This window comes from Papaver somniferum, unplaced genomic scaffold (genome assembly GCF_003573695.1).
Source record: "Papaver somniferum cultivar HN1 unplaced genomic scaffold, ASM357369v1 unplaced-scaffold_76, whole genome shotgun sequence".
Classification (NCBI taxonomy): domain Eukaryota; kingdom Viridiplantae; phylum Streptophyta; class Magnoliopsida; order Ranunculales; family Papaveraceae; genus Papaver; species Papaver somniferum.
In genome coordinates, this window is record NW_020650526.1 from 3,995,541 (window position 1) to 4,008,089 (window position 12,549).

The following is a 12,549-nucleotide window of genomic DNA, read 5'->3' on the forward strand; positions in this document are numbered from 1 at the left end:
TGAGCCTGAGGTTTCATACATTCCTCGTGCTCCTCTTCCTCAAAGACTGTTACCTGAAACTAAAGAAACTCAAAACAGTGAGATTTTAGAAGTGTTTAAGCAAGTTGAAGTTAACATTCCTTTGCTTGATGCTATTAGACAGATTCCATCTTATGCTAAAGTTTTGAAAGATCTTTGCACTGTGAAACACAGGTTGAATATGAAGAAGAAAGCTTTTCTCACTGAATAGGTCAGTTCTATTATCACACATAACACACCACCGAAATATAAAGACCCTGGTTTTCCTACCATATCTTGTGGTATTGGCGACCAGACCATTAAGCATGCATTGTTAGATTTAGGTGCAAGTGTTAATCTTCTTCCTTATTGCGTTTATAAGCAGCTTGGATTAGGTGAGCTTAAACCTACTAGTGTTACACTCCAGCTTGAGGATAGGTCCGTAAAAGTACCTAGGGGGATAATCGAAGACGTTTTAATACAGGTTGAGAAGTTTTACTTTCCCGTCGAATTCATTGTCTTAGATACGCAGCCTGTTTCATCCTAGTGGACAGATTCCAGTCATACTAGGCAGGCCTTTCTTGGCCACTTCGAATGCTATTATAAATTGCCGGGATGGGATTATGGAGCTTTCTTTTGGTAACATGAAAGTGGAAATAAATGTTTTTAATCCTTCTATTCCTGTTCTGGCTTCCGATGCTTGTGAATCTGTTTGCATGGTTGAATGTGTGAATGGCCCTTCTAGTGACTGTTGTTTAGTGGATCTCGAGGAAGAATTTGAGAACACTGCATGGAGTAAAAATGTGACATAAACTGAATTGTTAGACGATTACTTCCATTTTGCTGATTCTGAAAATCCGGTTACGCATGATATTGTTGCTGCATTAAGTCCTTTTATTGATGCATCTAACTGTTCTCCAGAAGCATATATGAATGTGAAACCAATTGATACAGGGAAGTTAACTTGGACTGCTAATTTTGAACCACTCTCTACTTTTTTTTGCCCATTTTGCAGACTCCGATGACCCTATGCTAATTGACATTGTCAATGCATTTGATCCACCAATGGGTAATATAGGTAACTTAACAACGGAAGTTATTTCCGCGGACCTAGACCCAGGTTTAGGAGTTGTTTCTTTTCATGAACGTGGACCACTAGATGTATGCTTAGATCGTTTTGCTTAGTGTGATGCTTTGATGCCTATTGTAAGTGCTAGTGCTTTGCTTCCTCCGATATCTAGTGAAGATAGTTTGTCCATGGAAATTTCAGTTGATCTTGAACCCGATTTAGGATCTGCACTCCGAATAAACATTGCTGAATATTGTGTACCTTTTTGTGTGAATTTACTTGTCCCGACAAAGTATGACTTGATTATTACAGACTATTTGGTACAGGGAATGGGTTTTCGCATATGCTTAGCTGATTATAATCTTCGCAGGTTCTTATTTGCAGCTAACCTGATATGTTGGGTTGATTCCCAACTTTTCAGACTTTATCTATATGCTTGGCAGGTTGCTCACTTCATTTGAGATTACTTGCTGCGTGCAAGCAGGGAACAAATATCATTCGCTTCGTGGGAGTAAACCCATCAGTTTTGTTTCCTTTACTCTTTAATATTTTATTTGTTTGCTTATGAATTTTCCCACCTTGACTTTTACATTGGAGGACTCAGTTACATTGAGGACAATGTAATGATCAAGTATGGGGGAGTGGGTAACACTCAGATTTTTATAGGTTTCACTTCCGTTAAGAATTCTCAAAAAAAAAAAAAAAAAAAATGCTATTATCCAGTTGTTGAGCGGACACCCTATCTCCTATTTTATCCGGATGTAGAGCGGATACCCCTATCTCCTATATTATCCGGCTGTAGAGCGGATACCCCTATCTCCTATTTTATCCGGCTGTAGAGCGGATTCCACTATCTCCTATATTATCCAGCTGTAGAGCGGATACCCCTCCATCTTAATCTTTATCCAACTGTAGAGCGGATTTTGTTTTGTTTTGCTCGGGACTAGCAAAATATAAGTGTGGGGGAATCTGATAAGCACGCAAGTGCGACACTTTTATACACGCATTTATACTAGCTAGGTCTCGATATTATGCTAATGATATCACTTTAGTGCTTTTACAGGAATTACAAGTGACATCCGACCACCGGACCGAAAAATAACCAAAGTGGATGACCTGGTATCTTTTATATATCAGCACCACTCAAATCACTCATGGCACCAAATGGAGTTGGAGTTTAATGAGAGTTTGTGGGCTGACAAACCTACAACTCATATGTCGCAGGCGTACCACCTTGCCATCTGGTTCGCTCAAGCTTATGGGCTACAACACTCAAGCCTAACCCACCAGCGACTAGGGAGTGAAATGGTGAAACGTGGATAACTCTACGCCACAGTTTTCTTGTAAGCTTCTTCTCTGTTTTCATTGAGAGGGAGCAGTTCAGTTCTTTAGCAGCCTAAAGGGGATCTGGGTTCATTTACTCTTCCATTTTCCACAAAAACGAGAAAGGATCTGAAGCATTACTGGTTACAACAACAACAACAACAACAACTGAATTGTGTATCCAAGGGTTCGAATCAGTGAAGGCTCTTGATCCATAAATTACAACAACAATAATAGATGTGAATTAGAAGACTTGAGAATGAATGGGTGTTGCTGATTTACACATCACAGTTGCGGGAATGAAGATCAATTAGGAGGATTCTCGTCATGGTCTTAAATTGGGTTTAACTGGTTAGTCTCGATTAAGAATTAATCCACGGATGCAAAGATATGGTGTTCACGGTAACAGAATTAAACCCCAACAGAATAATATGGGGTTTCGAGGGAATCTGGCATTTGAATCTGAAGGTGGTTGGAACCGAAACCAAAGGAAGAACATCAGACGGGAACTGAAGCTGATTGCTTCAAACGGAGGTGGAGTTCTCGATTGTGCTTGGTCTCAATTGGTAGCAAAGACAGAGAAGTTCACAAGGTAGTAAGTTGGTGCGACAATACAGTGAAGGTCCAAGAATGGAAATCAGTGAATTGGTGATCAGGGAATAATGATTGGCTGAGATGTAGAAGAATGTGAAGATAAACCAGCGACTGCAACTGGAATTGTTTTTTTTTTTGCGAGTTTTGCTATTGTGACTGAATTAGTGGTCTTGGTTCGATCAAAGTAGCAGCTGTTGTGTTGCCATGGCCGTGACCAAGGAACTGAGAAGAAATTTGTGTTGATAGCTGAAACCAGGGAGACAATGGTGTGAATTGAGCCGGCTGAAATTGGTGGATGCAGCTGAAGACAGTTGGAGGATCAAGCTGCAGCTTGCGAAGAAATAAATGATTAAAGACGCGAATGGAGACGGAATAGAGAATCAAGCTGGTAGTGTTGTTTGTGTTTGGAAGAAGATAAAGTTGGGGTCTGTTGCAAGGTAATAGAGATGTTGGTGTTGGATGTATCGGTGTAGTGGGTCTGAAATGGTTGCAGCAACTGGTGTTGAGATGTTGGAGGACTAGGTTCAGGCCAAGAAGTTGGCTTGTGAATTTGAAGATTAGTGGATTGGGGCCTTTGGAGTTTGCTGGAATGGTCCAAGTAGGAGTCTTTCCCGCATCTACAAATAGCCAGCGGGATGGATTGGAGTGGGAGGCCGTCGACAGGGAGAAAATAAGGGTTTGGTGTTATTGTTTTCTTTTTTCTATGATTTGTTAAAAACTGTTAGGGTGAAAGGATGAACTTGTAGGCTAGATCATTTGTGTTTATGAACAAGAGTTACTTTAAATCAAAAGCTTAATTTTCTGTTTGAGTATCTCATATGTGATTGTTCTTATAGATCTTCTCATGCTTTATGCCAAGTATACTACATAGGTAAGCTATAGACAATCCCATTGTGACCTGATTGATATTAGATTTATGAATACTCTTCTACTTTGTATGCCAAGTATACATAGTGATTATGGGTTCTACTTTTAGGTCGAGATGAAGCAATCTTTCGTCGATTATTATCAATAGTTCTTAAAGGCATATCATCCATGTATTAGTTGCTGTGTGTTACCGCTTTACATGATTAATATCGAAACTCTCATGATAAAACACAAGTAATCATAACTTGCAACGGATTCCCGGATCCTTAACCCTCTTCTATCTCACTCGTCACTTTAATACTTTCGTTTACATCCAATTTATTTGTTTATTTCTTAGTATAAGATTCAGAAAAATCTCTCTTAAATTGATATTGGTTAAGAATTTGATTGTATTAGCTAGAAGGAATTTAGAATACTCCTCGTGGGAACATTTGTTGTTGGCTATAATTTAGACATTGTGCACTTGCGGTAAAACAAAGTCGGTTTTCCGACTCGTCAATGATTAATGGTGGATGTAGTGTCTAAATTTGGGAAAATAGATAAGAAAGATACTGAAGCAGAATCCTCTGCGAATAATAATACCAAGCGATCCAAAAAGATTACTTCTAAAAAAGGAGAACGAATGCAAAGACATAAGTTGTGTTCTCAGGAAAAAAATAACTTGTGTGATGATTCTCGTACAGTGGAGATTGAGGATATGATGTGAAATAATGTTCTGAGAAGCACCAGCGAACTTAAAGAGACACAATAGATGACAGGAGCAAACGAGTAATATGAATGTTTTTATTCATGCATGAGAAATTAATTAGAATTCTACGTACTAGAGTTATATAAATCAAGAATAAGAATGGAATGCAAAATTCTATTTTCATAAGATGATATCATATCAAGAAAAAAAGGAAAATGTAAGTCCTTATAATAAGACCTTAATAGAAGGAAACAGAAATAAAAACTCTAACTAGGGAGGCTAGGAATCCGAATGTGGCGTGCAACCTAGTTCGCATAAATGCAAGAGGCAAAAAGTAAGACCTGTCGCACGTCATAATTGGGGAAAACCTGGCAAGCATGTTTCAAGGGAAAGCTACATCGATCCTGGAACTTGAGGCATGGAGATTTGGGGTGAGAAAAACGAAAATGCCAATCCAGGAAAGACACATAAATCGAAAGGCTGGGGTAATAAGATCTTTCCTAAGGAGTGCAGAAACTCGATCAGGGCGCCGAGGTACATGGTTGAGTCAAGAGTGCCCGGGGCGTCTGGGGCGTACCTTTCCACTCTTGACAAATCCTGACTATGATGCACTCGGTCCGAAGATACCCCACTTAGGGTGCGGTTTCGTAACCATAAACCTTATCGGTGGAGGGATAAGAGGCTGCGAAATCAACTGGTTGTTGTATTACCAGATGGGAGGAGTCAACCTTAACCCGGTAGAGGTAAGCTTCCATGAAGGGTCAACCAGGGGGAATATAAGGACGACACTTCCATTAGGAAGCTAAATTGTGTGAAAATACGTAAATGTCATGAGGCTTTTTGCTTACGGGAGTATTAAGGATTGTCATATTTACGCACAAATAAAACCTGAAGAGGCAATAATATAAGAAAAAGATAAGGCGAGAGCATTGGATCGATACACTACAATGTAAAGACTTCCTGCGATTTCGTCGCACAAGAGCAAAGAAAATTTTGGGAAAAATAAGACCTTTAATTAGGAAGGAAAAATAAGACCTCATGAGAAAAATAAGATATAAGCTAACTTCGTTTGCTGCGAAAATGTTCGCATCATACAAAATACGATTGAGGCAAATAGCGACACTATGTTCATCATCCTATCAATGTGTGCCAACTAACAGAGGCAAGAATGGGAATGCAAACATAAAAAGAATGTAATTTTCCCCATTTGATAGTCTCATGCACATGAGAGAAAGAATGGAACTCTGCTATTTGCGAATATAAATGTAAATCAAAGGGAACTTATGCTAAAGGAGCGAAAATTAACACTTAAAAGGTGTACATTGAAGAAAAAATTCCAAAAGACATGAAGATATACAAAAGGCAGGAAAAGAATTTACAGCAAGCGAAAAATAATTAGTTTTTGCCTAAATTATCTTCATCATTTCGCTCGGCCTCAGAATCACTTACTTCTTCTTCATATTCTTCATAATCCTCTTCACTATCAATAATATCAGGAACAACTTCATTGGGAGGAACGTCTGCGAATATATACTTTGAGAGAGGAATGTCATTATCAACATAGATTTTCTTAACTGCTGCATCACGAGCACGGATGGCATCCTTGCTATTATTTGAAATAATGAGGATATAATTCTTTTTTAACTACTGATACTTGGAGTTGCGAGAAGATAACTCCATTGATAACTTTTCGGCTTCCTCGAGACGTTTCTTCTCTTCAGTAGTTAGTTGTGTCTTTAATTCTTCAATTTTCTCCAGATAGTTCTTTTCTTTCTCTGCGAAATATAAAAAAAAAGGTTAGAGTTAAAAAGGATATCATCCTCAAGAAATGACAAGTATGAGAGAGAAACAAATGACCTTCGTGAGTGGAAATAATGTCTTTAACCAATGCAGAATGTTCAGATTGAAGGCTCACGTTTACGTCTAAACCGTCCCTAGCATCATTCAGAACTCTAGCAACCCAACTAAATTCAGCCTCACTTTCTATTAGAAGTCGAGAACAGATTAAATTTCTTTCCTCAATAAGTGCGTTCTTTTCGCTCAAAGCTAAATCACGTTCATCTTGAACTTTAAGGACAATTTCTTGGAATTTTCTAGTGTTTTCGCACCCTTGAGAGCAACCTCATCTTTTTCACTAATAAGTTTGTTCCTCTTTACTTCCAAAACCTGGATTATCTTCTTATTCTCATGAAGACGACGTTTGAAGTTATTAAGTGTGGTTAATAGGGGTCTGTGATCCATTCGAAGATCAGCATACTTCAGTCTTAATTCCCTCAGATTAAGATTCTCAAATCCTTTGGTAGAATAATTGTTTAAAGAAGAATTAAGATGTTCTAAAAGAGTTTCCTCGTCAGAAAAGTTAGATGCATTATCAGAAAGGTTATAAATATCTGCGAGCATAGAAAAATAAGAAGTATGAATTAGCACATAAAGCAAGGAAAATGAGAAAGTTAAAGATTACGTACCAATAAGTTCGTCATTCCTTTATCGAGCCTTGCGAAGTAATTCAGTGTTGGTAGAATTTTCAGTTTTAAGTTTGGAATTTTCTTTCCCCAGACTGAGAAGTTTCCTTTGGTAATCCGAGGAAACCGCATAGGATAAGCGAGATACATGCGAAAATATAATAAAGGAATTATATATTGGAAAAAAAGAATAAAAAGAATATAAAATAAAATATGAAGATATAAATATTACCAAAGAGCCAATTGCATATTGGAAACTTGGATTTATTGCAGAAGCAGCTCCACGAAGAGATGGATCATCCAAAATAGGAGCATCGCAGACTTTCGAGACCATACCAAAATTGCGTTGTAGATCACCATTATTGTAGGATCAGAATCTCGCAACGATAATATCTCAGCAAAATTATCAACAACACAACAGCGTCGCAGAATAATTTCAGAAATGATACGATAAACGACGTCAGCTAGGATCACCAGAAAGATGTGATAGTCCTGCGAAAATTAGAGAGCTTGCGAAATTAGCATTTGTAAGGTTGCGAGAATGTCGCAGACCATACCCGAAAATAAAGGACAAATTAGCTGTCATCCACTATGTATTTCCTTATAAATAGTCGTTCAAGTTGTAAAGAATGAGAGAGATCTTTTTGAGTAAGAAACAAGTAAATAGGAGAGAGAAAAGTTTAGAGCAGAGGTCATTCTTGATTCCTTTATCTTTTCTTGTAAGAACATTTAAAGATTGATCAATAAAATTAAGAGTGTAAATCTAAAATGAGTTGAATAATAATGAAATCATATGAGGGGTGTAGTGTAGGATTTCCTGCAACTACATAATAGCGCTAGAAATAGGAAGGGATTGAAGATTATTCTAGAAAAAGCTGAAGATTAATAATGAGATTTGTGAAGATTTAGAGTGATTGATTAAGAATTTTACATAATTTCTTGCAATATTGTTAACATTGAAGAAATGGCTAGAAGAAGAAATACATCCGAACAACCGACTATTGTTAGAAGATTCAAGAGAATTGCTGGGATAGAAAGAAGTGAAATGGGAGAATCTACTAGAATGAGAAATAATGGAGAAAATCAAATTCAACCACCAATTCAACAAACACTAGTACAAGGGTGGAATACATATTATGATAGGGTGAGTATACACACTTGGCAATCAAATTCGGCAAAAGAAGTAGAAGAATAGCAACAAAACAGAAACCATAGACAGGTAGAGAGAAATCAAGAATCAGATGAAGGAATAATTCATGGAGATGAGGAAACTGGAGCGTTAGAAACGTTGAGACGAATAATACATGAAGAAAGAAGAGCTGAGGCAGAAGAACGTGCAAATCTAACAAGGAAAAACCACGAATTAAGGATGGAGAATATAAGACTACAGAATAGAAGATCGAGAAGTATTACAAAATCATATTCACGATCGACTAGAAGAGAAATGAGGCGAAATTCACCCACAATCAATGCTGGAAACAATATTCAAGAAGAAATATCAAATTTTAATGAAGAATATCGCGAGAATAAGGAAAGAGCTGATGATCGTTACGTTCCACAAAATGAAACTTTTGATGATGGGCAAAATGGTGGACATCAAGAGAACGGACAACGTCAGGGACGAAATGACCAAGATGGCGAAGGAAATCTAGAGGAAGGAAGAAGAATTTTACATGAAAGAGAAACTCAAAGAAATCAACAGACGATTGAAGAAGAAATTGAAAGACATTGTGCTGAACAAGCATGTTTAATCTTCGAACGTGAAAGATTGAGAGCGGAAATGGAAGAACAAGAGCTTCAGGAGATAATTCCCCAGAACAATCACGACAATCGAGAAAGAAGGCGTACACAAAACCGGAATAACGGTAATCTCAATGAAGAGTATGATAGAATACAGAGGATGGCTGAAAGACAGCGAAAGGAATTGATAAGAAATGAACAAAATCATGGAGGGGAAAATGAAAGGCATCATTATATGCGAATTCAAGATAGAGATGAGGAAGAGAATCGCAAAAGAAGACAAGATGAGGATAATGAAGAAGAAATGCAAAATTTCGCGAGAGAAGAAAGACATGAACGCAGAAGAAGAGAGGAGAAATTAAAAAGACCAATGGATCAAAATTCAGGTGTAAATAAACAAATCTTGAAAGAATTAGAAGAAATGAGAGGAATGCTAAATAATAAAGGAGAAGTAGGCAGAAGACAATTGGATGAAGCAATAGAAGAAGCTGCGAAAACTCCATTTACAAGGGAAGTACAATTAGGAGGAATACCACCGAAATGCAATTTTCCCGCATTAACCAGCATTTATGATGGAACAACTTGTGCAATTCAACACATTAAAGCCTATGTGAGGTGCATGTTATAATGGGAAAAATCATGATGCCGTATTGTGCAAATATTTCGCATCCATCTTAACAGGAGAGGCGTTAAAATGGTTTGAAGGTTGATGTGGTTTTGAGATAGTGGTAAAAGTGGTTCGATTCTCAGACTTGCGAAGGATAAAATATAGACTTAAATTCTAAAACTAAAATAGAAAAAAAAACTAAAAATTGTCACAAACTCAATCAATATTAAAAGAACACTGAGGCTAAGATTCCACCATTTTCAAAGTTCAAAGTGATTTAATCCCAATATTTATATTTATTCAATTTTCTCATTTAAGTTGATTCTAACTTATTGCAACTAGTAGATTCTCAAAATAAAAAGTGTAAATCCAAAGCATAGAACATCAGAAACCTAGGTCCAAGTATGTTCTATCAAAAGAAATCACAATTGCTTAACAAGGATCATTCAAACAATTTTCAACCAAGGCAAATAATCATAAAATAATTGCAAATAAATAAATAAAATAGAATATACCACTTCTTGTTGGAAAAATAGCTTCCTCTATCGCCTCAGCAATGGGGTTTAGCTCCTCATATTAATCACTTGCTCAAAATACATGTTTGTTGCTCAAAAGTTGATTAAAGATGAAAAACTATAACACTGGATGTTTGGAACGATGTATTGGCGTTGCAAGACAAAGGACTAACTGTTACAAAGAAGTCACTGTAGCAGCGTTACAAATTTGAGACGTTGTTCTTATTTGCAGCGGATGTTCTTCAGCAGCAGCAGCAGCAAAATACAGTTTCCTGCAACTTGATCAATATGGCTCTGTAGTGTTTCTAACTCCTCTGCAACTGCTCCAATAACTTCGTTACCTTTCGTGGTACTTAAACACACCTTTTATACTACTCAGAAACCTAAAAATAGCGATTAATTCTCGCTTTTTCTGTACGTGCAAGTCACGACAATAATCTCTTCTGCCGACTTCCCTAGCCAATTCTGAGCTTTCCTGATTGTCTTAAAATCTTCCTTAAATAAAATACTACCTTAGGAAATAATTTCACGCGTTTAGTCTCCCTGAATTACCAAAAATCAACCCAAACAGAGACCCGTGCAAAACTCAAACTCTGTTTCCTTATTTTGGATTATCCAGCCCAATTCGATTGATTCCAGCGCACATACCAGGCTTGTTTAGTTGAATCACGTCTAGCCCAACAAATTTCAGCGATTGAATCTCACTCAAACATCTTCGAAATCCAAACAAAAATTTGGTTGCTCACTGGTTATTTTTCCCGCCAAAAAATATTCGAATTTTGAGAAGAAAGTGACCTCCCCCTATCCTGTGCTGGTCTCCCTTTAGGAACTGCCCTGAAATGGATGCCCCTTAGTAATTGGTCGCCCCTTATCCGTTTGAGGGGTCTGAATAGCATGTGTCCTCCAGAGGTGCCCCGCGCAACTTTTCGAGAAGATTTTTCCAAAAATGTTTATTGGCCAAGTAACAGCACTCTAATTTCTTTGAGCACTCTAATTTCTTCAAAGTAACAGCACCGGAGGCACGACCTGACCAATTAAGGCTAGGAACGCATCGCCGGTAGAAGGGACGAGACGACCACTGCACACCTATAGGGCGGACCGGACGACCCAACCCAAAGTCCAACTACGAGCTTTTTAACTGCAAAAACTTAAATATACTATATTGGAGCTGGAATTACAGCGGCTGCTGGCACCAGACTGTCCCTCCAATGGATCCTCATTAAGGGATTTAGATTGTACTCATTCCAATTACCAGACTCGAAGAGCCCGGTATTGTTATTTATTGTCACTACCTCCCCGTGTTAGGATTGGGTAATTTGCGCGCTTGCTGCCTTCCTTGGATGTGGTAGCAGTTTCTCAGGCTCCCTCTCCGGAATCGAACCCTAATTCTCCGTCACCCGTCACCACCATAGTAGGCCACTATCCTACCATCAAAAGTTGATAGGGAAGAAATTTGAATGATGCGTCGCCAGCACAAAGGTCGTGCGATCCGTCAATTTATCATGAATCATCTGAGCAACGGGGAAAGCCCGCGTCGACCTTTTATCTAATAAATGCATCCATTCCAGAAGTCGGGGTTTGTTGTACGTATTAGCTCTATAATTACTACGGTTATCCGAGTAGCAAGTACCGTCAAATAAACTATAACTGATTTAATGAGCCATTCGCAGTTTCACGGTCTGAATTAGTTCATACTTACACATGCATGGCTTAATCTTTGAGACAAGCATATGACTACTGGCAGGATCAACCAGGTAGCATTCCTCAATGACGCCATTTTCTGGACCAGACCGTCGTCGGGATTTCACCGTACAACAGGAGGGAGAAGATAGCAGTCGATTTTGGAAATCGTTTTTCTAGGGCTCGGAAAATACTCTGATCTCCCAATGGCATCATCGGCATCCAAGAGAACAAAAAACTCTCATGCTCCATGAGAACGGGATAATAAATATCACCAAAAAATGAGAACACGAGACCCTTGTCGAGTACCATCTCGCGCCACCCATGAGCGGGCGAGAGGCAATAGAAGCGAGGGACAAAATCGATACCTTCTCGATAGGTAGGCAACACAGGAACCAAACGGGTGTTTCCCGAAGGAAAACATGGGACGGGACTGAAGAGGTAATCGGGCTTGTCGTTCGCCGCGCAGAGCGGAGATCCAACCAGAACACAAGAACCAAACACCACTCATACGCCAACACGTATTGTCCATCAAGAAACAACCGTCTCCAGTAGAACTAGCAAGCCAAGCCACTTAAGGCAAGCCAATCTTGCACGAGCACCGGGGACGAATCATTCCAAGCGAACACGTTGTGCGTGAAAATATATTTTGACCAACAATTTCCTTCTCGTCTTGCAAGGGAAAAAACCCAGGCAACGCCGAATCTTATTCAACCCGGGGACTTACACAATTGGCGCATAAGGATGAGCCAACTGATGCCGCGCCAACTAGTGCTCTTTTCCCGACCAACGTCCCTTCCCTATATATGTCTTATTTGCATTTCTACAAATTAGATTAGGGGAGAAAAAATCATTCACCAACTCCCAGGGCCGCATCTTGCAAAGGTCCTTCCCAAATGAAGCTTCATCGTGTCAAATGAAGATTCATCATGGCAGATGATGCAATATAGGTCTCCGGCATTGGCCTTACTCAAATGGTTGTTAGCCAATGATGCCAGTAAATTCGA